The sequence below is a fragment of the Adiantum capillus-veneris genome, chromosome 18, assembly GCF_014529385.1.
Source record: "Adiantum capillus-veneris isolate H3 chromosome 18, ASM1452938v2, whole genome shotgun sequence".
Taxonomy (NCBI): domain Eukaryota; kingdom Viridiplantae; phylum Streptophyta; class Polypodiopsida; order Polypodiales; family Pteridaceae; genus Adiantum; species Adiantum capillus-veneris.
The window spans coordinates 33004481-33019740 of record NC_140948.1 but is presented as its reverse complement, the minus strand read 5'-3'; the positions used below and the strand labels follow the sequence as shown (position 1 = coordinate 33019740).

Here is a 15260-nt window from a genome sequence, read left to right as displayed (position 1 = left end):
GTGTCCCTTTTTATGGCAGTAGCAACACTCAACATTTCTCATGTCTTTGCAGCGATCCTTGCTATGACCTTGCTTGCGATCTTGAGAAAGACCGCGGCTGTGACCACGCTACCTTTTCTTGTCACGATTTCCACTAGCCACATACGCATCACCATGCCCACTCGCATCAAGAGATTGACGTCTAATCTCCTCAGTGAGCAACACACTTGTGACATCATTTCAACACTAACTTGCCATTCAAAGCTGGATTGCTAATGGCTGTAAAAAATATGTCCCATGAATTGGGTAGAGAGCATAACAGGAAAAAAGACTCAAGTTTGTCGTCAAACTCACTAAAGCCCTGAGATGTCAACTGACCGAACAAGGAGTTGAATTCATTTAAGTGTTCAAAAATTGTGCTACCTTCTTTCATGTCAAGATTCATAAGATATTTCATGAGAAAAACTTTGTTGGATGCACCGTTTTGCTCTCCCATGATGAACATAAGCTATCCCATAAAGCCTTGGGTTGTCTTTCCTATGATAGTGAAGAACATTGACTCGGCTAGATGTAGATGTATTGTAGCCATGGCTTTTGCATCCAAAAGGTCCCATCGAGCCTTCATATAGCCATCATCACCCTTTGCATGCTCTTTCAGCAGTTCTGATAGACCTTTGTTAGTCAAAACATCTTTCATGTGCTCTTTCCACATGGTGAAGTTGGTACCATCAAAATTGCGGATGAAATATTCCTCATTTTTTTTGAAGAAGAAGCCATTGTTGACAAGAGGGTTTGAGAGGTTCCAAACTAAGACGAGAATTTGCAGAAATTTGGGTAGAGTAACCTTCGTATCAGGAGAAAGACCTCAACCAAAATAGGCTCAAAAGTGCCAACAATGAATTCAAGTCACAACTCGTAGGAAAAATCTGATAAAGTCTCCATTGTATGAGGAGTCAAAACTCAACTCAAAAAACACATAGAATGTGCCAACTGCACTAATTGGGCATCAAAACATTGACACTATCACTATCGTGTGACTGCCAACTTGATGTCAAAAGCATAAGAATCGTCCAGATACATATCCTATGGTGAGGGTACCGTAAGAGGGGAACTCTAGCTATCTATATCATCAAAGGTATCTCAACATTTGAGAATACCCCAGCTCAAAGAAAACCTCGCGTTATTGACCCTCCAAAGGCTAAAGTAGACACAAAACGACTAGCCGTAGTCTCAAAAAGGACTCTTCCGGTTGGAGTCTCAAAAGCAGTCCGGAAAATTGCCCAAATAGCCTAAAAATGTCTCCATACGAAGTAAAATAGGCAGGGTTTGCAACTCAACGTACATGAGTCACTGTGATCAAACAGGCCCCAAGTATGGTTGCACGCAGAAAAAGTGATCCCTGCGGGGATATCTGCTCTCAAAAGAGCTCAACTACGGTGTGCTAAAAACAAACATGCATTCGTCAACGCATCTGTCCGTAGAGAGACTGTTATCAAAATGATTGTCAAAATTGCTTGAAAAGCAATGTGTGTGTATGTGTCTGAAAACTTGGAGAAAGTGTGTGTAGACGGGCTCAAAAGCCCCCTGTAACCTGCATGTTGGTGTTGATATGGAATGTCGGTGGCAATTTTTGCCACCGGACAAAAATGTGCTAGTCGAGTAGCCACTAAAGGTGCTTGATGCGGGTGCCAGGTGTCACTCCTCTATGACAAAGGTACCTCGCCCGTGCATGCCAAGAAAAGGCCACCGGTAGATCATCATCAAAGTTGGTGCCGCCTTTTGTCGTCAAACGGAAGCGCTCTCCGAGCTATGAGCGCTCAGGAGATGTCGTGGAAGAAACCGTGTTCAAATTTGGTGCCTATGCCGTGCCTGCACAGCTGAGCAGAGATGCTAGCCGTCGTGAGCTATTGTAAGAACAATGTTGAAATTGGTGTTGGAACGGCTAATCGCCGATGTCAAGGCCGCCTCTCACCGCCGCCACGCAAGAGTCTTCCCAATGTTGGTAAAGCATGTTCTCTCTTTCTCTCACTTGCTTGCTCTCTCTCTCGCTCGCTCGCTCTCTCTCACAAATTGGCTCTCTCACTCTCAAGTTCCCTCACGGGCATGTGTGAGCAGTGGCTAGTGAGCGGAGGATCGAGCTGTCGAGGGCTAAGGTGGGAGCGGGGGCTTGCACACATTAAGTGTGTAAGACAAAGTACTAAAAAACTTCAATTTCTCTGTGAATTGACGAAATGGCAGAGGTTGCAGTCTGACGCGAGCGAGGTGGGAGCATCCAAATCTAGTGGGAGTGTGCGTGTGTGAGAAAGACCACACACAAGCAAAGAATTGCTCTCAATTGTGCTTGCTGCTCATGTCGCCTCCTGCTTACTTGCCTGATTGCTACTCCACCTTTGATTGGATGCCCCTTAGCTCGATTTAGTTGCTTGCAAGACCTTCAAGGCATTCAAGTTCTATGCCTCACTCTTTGCAAAGTTGCCCCGATTCACCTTGCAAGCCTCAAGCTCCCAATTCTCTGAGTGATCCCGCCCGGCTTGCTTCACCCGATTGTGCCCTTTTCCTGCTTGACTTGCTTACCTTCAAAGGATTTCCTAAGCTTGCCTTCAACTCCTTGCCTGCAGCTTGACTCTACTTCCCTTGCTTCTAGAATCGTTGCACACAGGGATTAGCCGAGTAGCCGAGGCTCGGGTGCCCTATGCTCTCATACCACTTGTAGGACCCACTGTGCATTGATTGCAAGAGAGGGAAGGAGAGAAGGGGAGACAATACACAGACTGTTTTGGGTGGAGCTCTAGAGAGTGGAGTCTCTCTATTCTCCTTATTGCTCTATATAAGCAAACAATGTAGATGGACGGCCGGCCATTGCTTGGTGGCCACTTGGCCTAAGATCCAACACAAAGACCCAGGATGTGCCCTTAGATCAACACCATCTCTATAGCAACCTAGCTCTACAAAAACTTAGAATGAAGCTGGCATTTTTTTTGGCAGTGCCCAGGGTTGTATCTAGCCAATGCTCAACTCAAAGTAGTGCAACATTAATGGAGGCACGATCTGGCTTTACGATTGGGTGTCACATTAGTATTACATCAGCATACCATTACATGCAGAAAATACCTCTAGTCATAAGATGCTCTCTCTCTCTCTCTCTCTCTCTCTCTCTCTCTCTCTCTCTCTCTCTCTCAATTGATGCATCCCAACCCTTCTATGCGGTGCTAGACTACATTCTGGAAGGGACACAAGGAGGGACTAGATCACTTCATCAATGATGGAACTTTAGTAGCAATAAAGTTCTAAAAAGTGGCTTGCTACAGGCATTTACTGCAACCTACACAAGTTCTTTGCTTGCTAATCTCATTCTCATTCCTCCCAACCTTAATGTGGTCACCCATCTCTTTTTCCTTACCTATGCACATCATTATCATTATTGCTTCCCCTTTGCTGATGGTTTCACATATCTAAAAAAAAAGAGAATGAAGACCTACACCTTCTTGTTTTATTCATGGTTGCAACTGATCGTTACATACAAGAGGCGATCAAGTTGATCAACTATAGCACCGAGAGAAGGTAGTGAGAGAGACATTGTATAGGGGGCAGGAGAGAGACAGAGAATGTATAGAAGATTTTGTCCATTAACGAGTGCAAGCTGGTGAGTTGTGTGGTGAGGAGTAGGGTTGGCTAATGTGCAGATTGAAGTTACTTTTTATTTAGTGAATATCGATCATTCATGGTGTTGTGTTTATGTGAATAGGTGGAGCGATCGTGTAATGGAAATGGCCTATGTACTTTGAGAGTAGCGGAATTAGGAAACTTAGAAAAAGCATTTTTTGTGAGATTACTCTGAGAGCATAGAGGGTGAAATTGATGGTAGCAACATAAACATAGTACTTAGTTAACTTGACATGAACAATACTTTTGCAAGAAAGAGAGTTTAGATAACATGACAACAGTTGAGGACCCGATTTATGTGGAGCCAGTCCCCCCTCCAATAGGCATTTGTATTGTAGGTTCTCCCATCAAGAGAGACTTGGTACAATAGAATCTTTGTGTTCCTTTGTGACCTAGGTGATGCAATGAAGATGGAAAGCTTCATGCATCACGAGCATAACATAAACTTTGCAAAAATCATTAACTATCCCAAGCCTGGTTCCCAAGGCTTCAAACACCTTCGAAGGTGGAGAGAGCTAGTGGGGAATGAGGGTAGGGAATATATAGAAGAAACATTCCATAGGAGAAATAAATATTTCCTCACATGCCTTTAAGACCCATGATGGGGGCTAGAGCTTTTGCAAAATGGAGCATAGATTTTGTCGGACCAATACAACCACTTGCTTATAGAACTCAAGCTCAATATATCATTATAGCTACGAACTATTTGACCAAGTGGGCAGAGGCTAAGGCAACCAGGAAGAATGATGCTAGAACCACAACCGCATTCTTGTATGAGAATGTATTCACAAGATATGGCATTCCAATAGAAATTGTCAGTGATAGGAGAACTCATTTCCTCAATGGGGTAATTGAGTTTCTACTGAATGAATTTATGGTTATCCATAACAAATCCGCTTCATATCATCCGATGGACAAGCTGGCCACACAAATAAAATTCTTAGCTTGGTATTGGCTAAAGTGGTTAGTTCAAAATGAACTGATTGGGAAATGAATCTACATGCTGCTCTATGGGCTTATAGAGTTTCATTCAAGACAGCTTTAAATACTACACCCTTTAATCTTGTTTATGGTCTTGATGCCATACGATCGATGGAATTTCTATTGCCAACACTAAGAGTAGCTAAAGATCTTGAGTGGACAGGACATGAATTTTCAGAGAGGCTTGAAGATTTAGAAAAGCTTGATGAACAAAGGCTAATAGCTGTAGCTCACATCTATGCACAAAAATGAAAGCAAAAACAATTTTTTATTCACATTTTATCACAAAAATCTTCATAAAAGGAGACCTAGTTTTAGTTTATTCCCTTAAGCAACACATTCCAAAATTCAAGAAAAAGTAAAATGGATCGTTTGTCATTGAAGATGTATCTCCAAGTGGAGCAGTTAAATTGTCCACTATAGATGATGAACCAGTGGCTTACTAGATTAGTGGATACCACTTCAAGAAGTACCATTTATCACTTACCAATAATTTTCTAGAAAAAATGCATGCGGCAAAGCAGAGAAAGATTAAACGACAGCAGGTTGTTGACAAAGCTCAAGAGGAAGCTCGACTTCAAGTACTCAAGAGGAAAGATGCTTTCAAAAATCAACAAACACCTATTCCCATCAACACTTTGGAACTAGATAAAAGACTACGGGAATCACAAAATGATGTAGTATCAATGGATGATGAATGGTTGGATGGAATTGACCTCTGCATCACAGTACAATCATAACACAAATGCATTAGTAGATACCAGCGCTCGAATGAATGCAGTCAGTTATTCCACTTACAAGAAAGCTACAACTCAGTCTTGAGCATCAGGAATATCTGCTATCAAAGGATGCAACAAAAACCCAACACCGGCATTGGGAGTGGTTAACTTGATGTGATAGTAAATGGATTTTCATGCCCTCATCAATTTATATGCATACCAGATGAACATATGAATGAAATGATGATTCTTGGAATCTCATGGATGCGGACATAGAAGGCAGTACCAGATTAGGACACCAATCAACTCAAGCTATCAATTAAAGAAGGACAACTCTTAGTTCCAATTGCATCGAAAGAGGAATGGAAAAGAGGTCGTCCACAAAAGAAACCAGGGAATAATCAATCTACGTCAGCCTCTAGACAAGCAAATGCAACAAGTAGCATGCAAGGAGTAAGGCAGATTTGGGTACCAAAAGCACAACTCAAGGACAATCCGTCTCAAATTTGAGTGTCCAAAAACTCATCTACCATATTAAAGGAAGTTTCACATCTGACAACTCAGATAAAAACATCTTTCAAAAGAGAAACCAACACTAGATGGGTTTGCAAACCAAAGGAGCATTTATCTTCTCCACAAACAGTAAAGTTGATGAATCAGTGGAAAGTTAAATCTCAAAAAACTTCACCTCAACAGTTCATCAACCAAAAACCGAAATACCAATGGAGAGTTAAATCTCAGCAACCGTTATCATTGTTACCAATAGCTCAGAAAATCAGTGTGCCGAAGCATCCAAACGGTACAATCAGGCAAAGAGCACATAAATTACAAATCTATTGTTTAGAAAACATCAACAAGATACCTCAACCACGGAAACCCTTGAGTTAACTACTCAAGACCCAACTCTTGTACCGCATACTGATTTGAATTGCATTGACCTTCAAAGCATGATAGAGCTAACCACGGCTATGCATAGACATGATTGTTCAACCCATGCAGACAGTCATCCCAGAGTACTCCATCTAGGAGGGGTGGAAGGAAACTTCATTAATTAAGGGCAATGTTTGAAGAGGGAGAAAAAAGTTGGATGTTAACATGTGGTTTTTTATAAAATTACCTAGTAATGCCCTTAAAAATCATCAACAGGGAAATTTCAACTGATAAAATCTCCCCGATGAGTGTCAATATTGTATATACTATCAGAAATTACATCAAAAAATAGCCCTTTTTGTTTATTTTTATTGATTTTTCTTGATATTGGAGCTTAAGAATAAAGAAATCCACCAAAAAGTAATAAAATAGTGTTTTTTTGTGGATTTTCTTGAATGTTGATCTTTCAATTCTCTTTTTTAGTTCATCTTATTATTTTTATATTTTTCAATAAATAGGTCAAAAATTAATAATAAATATCAAATGAGCTCAGATGGAGAAAGTGAAAATACAATGATGATCAGGAGGACAAGACGGACAAGCACAAAAAATTTCGATCAAAACGATAAATGAAAGCGAAAGGCCTAAATTAGGCTGTCGAGCCTGTTTTTGTAAATTCTTGCAGAATAAGCTAACGGAGTCCGATTGAGGATATTTTCGAGTCTAACGTAGATTTCACGGCCTATTGGGACTAACAAGGGAATCTGGGGAAAAGTAGTTTGAGAAGTCCGAGTATAGATATCTTAAGTAGCCCAAAATCACCTCATTTCCACTAGTCACTCTTGGAGAAGAGAGCTCTCGGTTTGCTACTTTGCGTACAATTTTCAGAAACCACAGTCATCCATTTTCAGCACCGTTTCACACGAGCCATGAGAGGAATCTCAAATATCGAGCGAGATTTTCCCAGCAATCCCTAAAACGAGCAAGAATGGCCAAGGCACACAATACAAAACAAAAACCAAACAAGATTTTTTAGGTGACTTCAAGCACAACAAAAAAAAACTAAAACAAGATTACACCTAATTTTAATGGTAAAACGACCACAATTTTTTGACCAAAAAAACCGCTTGAACAAGGGTTTGGAAGAATGTTTCCTTTGATGGACTAGAACAATTGGAACCCATACAATGGCATGTTGATATTCGTCTAGTTGCCCTCATATATTGGAAGCTCATTTCTACCACCATTGATCCTTGTTGGGAATAGTGGCACCATGATTCCAATGGATATAGATCTCCTATTCCTACCTCCCTACATGTAGGACCACGGGACTTACACTAAAAGAGTAAGGTGGTTGCCACTCAAACAAATCTCATGAATAAGGAGAGTCTAGGAGCTCGAGCTTCTCTTCACTTCTTCTTATGCTTCTTCTTCTCCTGTCTCTTGCTCTACCTCAAGTTATTGTGGGTTGATGTACGATAACATATTATGCATTCTAAGTTACTCTAGAGAAAACGGTGGAAACTTGAAAATACTTCTATTATTGAAATGAGACTATTCTTTTGAGAAAATCCACATCATGGTATATATTAAAGTTTGGATCACACCATCATAGGTAGCCTTCTATCAGGGGGGAAAGTTAGTGGTGTTGCCAAAGGTGGTGGGCGGCAAACGTGTCAAGGGAGGTGGTAATGGTGGGGGATTATACAGAGTGCTTTGATAGAAGAGTATGCAAGGTTGATAAAGCTACGAACAATTTTCTTATGATAACTTTGTTCACATGCTAGTTCTCTTTCACCTACCCATATTGATAAAAAGCTAGGTTTAGTGTAATTTCACCTACAAATTTTGAGAGTTTATCTTCAAAATTCAAAGTAGAAGGTGAATAAACCTACAAACTTTAGAGAAATTTAGTGTTTATATAAGCATAGCTCAAAGCTCCTAGACTGCTCGGGGTTCCTAGTCTTCTAAGTTGTCCGTTATGCCTCGACCCAGATTGCTCACCCAACATGTGATGCCCCTATGCTGAATACACTTCTTAGCGCCATGGTGTATGATTGTCATTGTATTCCTTTGAAATGCTTTTCCTAATGCGGCTTAGCCCTCCATTTTTTCTGTACTCTATCTATTGTTTGAGAGTTGTACGTCCATCAATGCCTCGTAAAAATTCAAATGGATGGTAGTCTAGCATTACATCTGTCCTCTTGCAGAATGATGTGACCCACGCCTCGGTCCTTAGCACCCCATAAGGTAACCCCCTCCAAGGGGTAACCGGGAGGTTGGTTGTGCTACAACAAACAACATTGTGCCATGTTCAAAAAACTGTGCTGGCTAGGAAAGGTAAATCTCAGGGTCCCTAATCATTGACAAATTTGGTTTTGAAGGAGTTGGGCAAGGAAAGTTCAATCGTCGTCATTTTCAACAACTATATAGTATAAACAAAACCCTTCAAAAATCTCTTTGAAAGAGATGCGGACTCTTTCACGTACGTGCAGGGCCAATGCTCGAAAAAAAAATGTTTAGAAAACTTGGCAAACCTAGCCATGAGAATTTTAGTGGTAAATTGACTAAGTTTGAAGGTTTTTACACCAAATGACGCTAAATTTCTGTAAATTTTTTGTAGGTTTTCTCACTTTTCAAATTTAAAATTTAGAGGTAAATCTCAAAATTTGTAGGTGGGATTACACTAAACTTAGGTTTTTTTTTTCAACCCCTCCCCCTCTCTTTCTCTCTCCTCGCTCTCTCTCAATCTCTTTAAAACAAAGTCTTTGAAAGAGCCCGCGCCGGTGTGGAATTGTTTTTAGAGAGATTGAGAGAGATGGAGGGGACAGAGAGAGAGAGAGAGAGAGGAGAAGGGGATCATATATGGGTAGGGAAGGCTGGAAGGGAAGAGGCTGAGGAGGCGGAGATTGTGCGGCATGAACATGAGAGCAGCTGGTTTCACAGCAGACTTTGTACTCTTCAGTCGTCTACTTGCAGAGGCATGGACCCAGTTCATCTTGTAGCCCATAAGAGCACCTGTGGTTTTGTCCTTGTAGAGCACAACCACACTTTGAGATCCTCTACACATGTCTTTGATACCGCCTCTTTACGTGTTCTTATGGCAGCTACCGGCTCCTGCAATTGGTAGCCCTAACGGCTTCAACGAATGGTAGCTCGTGCAATTGGCGGTATCTTTCTTGATTCTCAGTAATAAAAGAGTAAAAGTGATCCCCCCCCCCCCCACTAGCGCACACCCAGACTTATCATTTAAATTTTCCTTCTTTAAAAAATTTAAATGATAGAGACTCTTACAAATCAGTACTACAGCCAATGTGCTTTCAAATCGTTTGTCCATTTACAATCACTTAATTTGATATTTGGAATTTGACTCCAAGAAGATCCTTCATCACCTCATATGACAAACACCAAAGCAATAGAAGGAACAACCTTGATAGAATTGGGAACCAGGCCTTTATACAAGGCTCCAATGCCTTCATTGCGAACAGTCTTCCAAAAAGCATCAATCATCCCACTGTACTGAACCGGTGCCTTCATTTGACCATCCGCAATGATGACAGAGGAGGCATCCTTCCATCCCACCATCTGCATCCTCCTCAGTACCATATCAAGTGGATATGCCACAGTTTGGCCTATTGTACATGCTACTGCTCCACATCCAAGTTTTGCAAGGACGTTCAAATCAACATTCTTTTCTTGCTTGCTTACTATGTTCCTCTTCAACAGCCAGTCTTTGAGTGATTCATATACCGCAATTTCAAACCCACATACGGGATCACACCAATAACAAACAGCAACCAACCTTTGTAGACCGCTAATCCTTCCTCTTTCATTATCATTGACGCTCCATGGAACATTCCTCGATAGCGCATTGGTGAATCCTCAATCTGCACTGTAAGCCTATCCCGAACCATGTCCGGTGATTGCCGGTGATTTAGGGTACAAAAGAGCTCTCTCTCTCTCTCTCTCTCTCTCTCTCTCTCTCTCTCTCTCTCTCTCATTTTATTTTTTAAAGAAGGAGCATTAACACCCTTAAGATGAACGTTTCTCTTTACAAAAAGGCAAGATAGACAAAAATTACACCAAAAATTACAAGGTAAAAAGGTTACAACAAAGAACACATTTTGACACTCAAGTGCAGACACCTTATTATTTAGGGAAAATTACCAAAATACCCCTCTAATTTGTGGAAATTCCCAAAATACCCCTCAAATTTCAAAAATTCCCAAAATGCCTTTGTTACTATTTTGGCTGCGTTGTTCAAGGTTTCCTAGTCTTTATCCCTTTTTGACAATTGAGATCTTTTTTTGAGTGCTTATAATATAATTGTCACAACTTACCTCGTAGAAAAGGGAAATTATGTCAAAAAATAATGAAGAAAATAATCTCCAAACCCTACATAACCAACTCAAATTCTAGTTTTAGCATCCTGTATTGACAGACAACTAGAGTTCTTATGAAAAGCTACAAATTTTTTCATCTTTAGAGAAATTTAATCTCACAACTAGGGGTATTTTAGGAAATTCTAGTTTTAGCATCCTGTATTGTATTGACAGACAACTAGAGTTCTTATGAAAAGCTACAAATTTTTTCATCTTTAGAGAAATTTAATCTCACAACTAGGGGTATTTTAGGAATTTTGGAGAATTTGAAGGTCGTTTTGGGATTCATGACAAAATATTGGGGGTATTTTGGGAATTTCCACAAATTATAAGAGGGCTATTTTGGTAATTTTCCCTATTATTTATTCAAAACCAAAAATCGGCTGAGTTAGTGAGGGTGGCCCGGGCCACCCATGCCTTCGTGTGCCCTTCTTCTTGTACCCTTTCTTGTAAGGGTGATTTCCTTTCTTGGCCCACAACTCGGCCTCCTCCCCTGCTTCTGCCCCAGCCGCAGCTAATTTGCACCCCACTTCCTCCGCCTCAGCATTAGCAACGCTGCTCATGTATGCCCACCATCACTATCACTATCGCCCTCCTCTCTCTCTCTCTCTCTCGAGAGAGAGAGAGAGAGAGAGAGAGAGAGAGAGAGAGAGAGAGAGAGAGAGAGAGAGAGAGAGAGGAGGGCGATTCTGAGAAGTCCACGGAGCTTGAAGATGGCTGCAGCACTCAAGGATTTACGCAGCAACACCGTCAAGTCGGGGGGGGGGGGGGGATTGCGGGGTGATGTTTTGTGCGCCGTGCAACACTTCCCACCCAAGCTTTAAAATCCCCGTACTCACAGCCCACACCTGCCTTAGCTAAGGCTTTCTTGCTTTTCGGCCGATCATGCTAACCTTGCCTAAAGCAAACAGAAATCAAAGAACACTCCCTCTCTCTCTCTGCTCCGACAATCCCACCGTCCACTTCTTCAAATTAAGGTTGAAGCAGCAGAGACAGGATTTCTCAGAGGCTTACAATGTGTCCGTTGTTCCCTTCTTTGTTTTGTTCAAGAATGGCGTCTTGGTAAATAAATTGGAGGGCGCCAACCCAGCTGAATTGACTCAAAAGGTATCTGAGCTTACAGGTCCTGGAGGTGGTCAGAAGAAGACATCAAAAATAGAGGAAATTAGAGATGCAAGTAAGATGAATGGTTTTGTTATGTCTGCAAATGACTCAGAGGCAGCCAGGCAAGGGTGAGCTTTTGCAAGAGAAGCTGAAGAGTCTTGTTGCCTCCAAGCTAGTAATGTTGTTCATGAAGGGCTCGCTCAATGAGCCAAAGTGTGGATTCAGCCGAAGGTTGTAGAGATTCTGAAAGATACTGGCGTCGAAATTGGAAGCTTTGATATTCTAGAGAATGAGGCGGTCAGGCAAGGTCTCAAATCTTTTTCTAACTGGCCAACATACCCTCAATTGTATATTGCTGGTGAACTCATCAGTGGCTGTGATATTGTCACTAAGATACTAAGATGTAGAAGAGCGGGGAACTGAAGGAGTTACTGATGGAGAAAGGCGTGGTCCATAAAGAAAGTCTTGAAAGTAGACCAAAGAGTTTGATAAATTCATCGCCCGCTACGCTTTTCATGAAAGGTTCTTCTAATGCGGCGCGTTGTGGCTTCAACTCCAAGGTGGTGAGCATACTACAAGAGGAGGGTATATCTTTTGGTACCTTTGATATTCTTAGTGATAATGAGGTTCGAGAAGGTCTGAAGAAGTATGCCAAGTGGCCGACTTATCCACAACTTGGTGAACTAATAGGAGGGTGCGACATATCATCCTGGAGCTAAAAGCAAGCGGTGAGTTGCAGGCAGAGCTCTCATAATTGGTAAAACCTTCATAAGTTTTGTGCATAATTTACACATTAAAGTACCCAATATATTATAGAATTCTTGCAATTCATTGGACCTTGTAACTGTGGCTTTTTGTCATATGTTTATTGTGCAATATTTGAGAATTGTGGTCTCTCAAGCGTTTGAATTGTCCGACTTATTGAGGCAGCTTGTTACTCGCAGGTTGTGTATTTTTGTCATACTCTTGAACTTTTTAGCTCATTTCAATTCATGTAGGCTATTGGCACTCCTCAAAGAGAGAGAGAGAGAGAGAGAGAGAGAGAGAGAGAGAGAGAGAGAGAGAGAGAGAGAGAGAGAGAGAGAGAGAGAGTGAGAGGAGAAGTGAGGGTTTCTGTGTGTGATGTTGCAGCCATCCCATCTCGTCAGCACTTTCCTCTCTCGTCGGCAAGCTGTGTAAAGTTGCCTCGCCATCACCACTACCTCTCTCTTCTGGTCCATGCAGGTGCTTTTCGGTACATGTCGTCCAATGCTCGGCTGTATCATGCAGCCTTGTTGCTACAATATGGGGTGTTGTACCTGCAAGTTCCAGCTTCGATCGCTCAACCCCACCCAATCCCAATTTGTCTTCTTGCCATCGATCGTGATCCTTCGTCTTGCCATCGATTGGAATCTTGCCCCTGGTCTAGTGTGTGACTGCTCTGGGTTTTGCATGAGTTGGTGAATAGATGAGCAAGAAAGTGCCCAAGGCCGAACTCAAAACCACTCTTGAGCCCGACCCCAAGCCCAAGCCCAGAGGTGGCACTCAGATCCTCTATAGGGTCTCCTCCAGCCTGGCTCCCATCTTGCAAACCTCGGAGACCACGAGGCCTGATGCCCTCACTTGAGGCATGAGCACGAGCTTGCACTACTATGTTGATATTCCTGCAGCTGCCAATATTTAAGTTGATTACAAGGAGTAGTACTAGCACCAGTGTACAACATTCAAAGAGCATAATAATTCATTGCTTAGTAGATATGATGCTGATCACTCCACTGCAAAATTGCAAAAGACTCTCTTCTAAAAGATCTTCTCACAAACAATCGGCCATAGAGCGTATGATAAGGCCTATGATAGGATGGAATGGGAGTTCATACTTCAGAGTCTATATGATATGGGTTTGGACAGACACTTTTTCACATTCCTTTTTGGGAATGTGTCAACTAGAATTTTTAGTTAATGGTACTCTTACAGATGTTACTCCATTGCATAAATCCATAAGACAAGGGTTCCCACTTTCTCCTTTTCTCTATGCTATCTCATCCGATAACTTGGATTGGTATGTTAAAGATTTTATGCACTAGTTCAAACTCACTACCATAGACATACCTGGCTCTATGAAGCAAATGTGCCTCCAAAAGTTTGTTGATCATACCAATGCAATTTCGAGGAATGATGTACATGAAATGGAGAATTATAGGGCTTGTCACATTGTCTTGCAAGTGGCTCGATTATTAGCCATGCTAAAAGTCTGGATGATGGAGCTGTCTGCTTTGTCTAAGCCAATTTTCACGAGAAGACTTAAACTGTTGCGTTGGGGAAAAAAATGCCCATGATGCCTGCTAACTGGTGTTTTAAGTCGAGCCATTATTAGATTTTATAGTTTGGCTTCTTTTTGATGTGCCATATCCATACGATAGGCTAGTCATCAGCATTGATGGAGTCACGTTGTAAATATTCACTTTCTAGCAAGACAATTCGAATGATCGAAAGATCCAAGCCATGAGTGGAGGTCTGAATACTAAAATAGTTAATAGGAGTTTTGGTTATGACTTGAAAAGAAATGGTATTTCAAGGATCCTCTATCTTCTTAACTAAAAGAGAGAGAGAGAGTGAGAGGATCCTATTAAAGTGTTCAGCAAAACCTTTTGTAGGAACCAATGGAAAAAAGAACATTGAATATCTTATCAAAATTTTTTGGATTTTTAACTAGTTTTACACTAAAATCCTCCAAGTTTAGCCAGTGAAGACTGTTTTTGTCGTAGGTGCATCAATATATAACAAACAATAAATATTATTTTGATGATAAAATTTACTATATTATGTACAAACACTTGCTCGGGTTTGTCTTTGCTCGAAAAAACTCGCTCGGTGTGTGGTAAGACTCGAGACATGAGGGGTAAGTTCGGTAATTCTTAGATCTTGTCAAAAAATACACTAAAAGCTTTTTAGTCCAAAATTTGAGTTATTTGTCACATTTTTTATCCAAAACCTCTATCTCACAAAGAGGGTCTATAGCAAGTCTACAATCAATTTGAAAGAAAAAATGCTCAAATTGATGAAAATGTAAATAATCACGATTATTTACATTTTTGCCCAAATGAGCCCAAATCTCATCTTTGACCTCATGGGACCAAAGTAGATAATGTGACAAGCCCACCAATCAAGTTTGATCACATTTGGATCTCAAAACCCCCCAAACTCTCTCATATCTATTGTTTCACAGTTTGAAGACTAAATCTGGCACCATTTCCGCCCTAAACACTCAACTGAGCTCACACTTCACTCAGAGTATCTAAATGACATGTTCTTCAAGCCTATGAAGTCAAAAGTGCAAAAATATGGAAAAATTCCCCTGCTGTAAATAATCACGATTATTTGCTTTTCTTGTAATTTTTGCCTAGATTGAATGATTTTGATCTATACATGTTTTTATGCATTTATGCATGCTCCAAATTTGGTTTGAAGCAAAACGGACATCTTTTGTCAGCAATTCAAACAAAGAGCATGTCAAAGCGGAATTTGTGAAATTTCCTAACTTTGAAACGGTATTTTTCCTCATAGGCGCAATAAGTAGAGGATC

The 15260-nt window shown here is 41.1% G+C and overlaps 2 pseudogenes; one reads left to right on the top strand and one right to left on the bottom strand.

Moving 5' to 3' along the window:
- Positions 1–9559: 9559 nt before the first annotated feature.
- Positions 9560–10123, bottom strand: LOC147435460 (mitochondrial adenine nucleotide transporter ADNT1 pseudogene; annotated as a pseudogene).
- A 1356-nt stretch (positions 10124–11479) lies between these two features.
- On the top strand, positions 11480–12452 carry LOC147435459 (monothiol glutaredoxin-S17 pseudogene; annotated as a pseudogene).
- The last annotated feature ends 2808 nt before the right edge of the window (positions 12453–15260 follow it).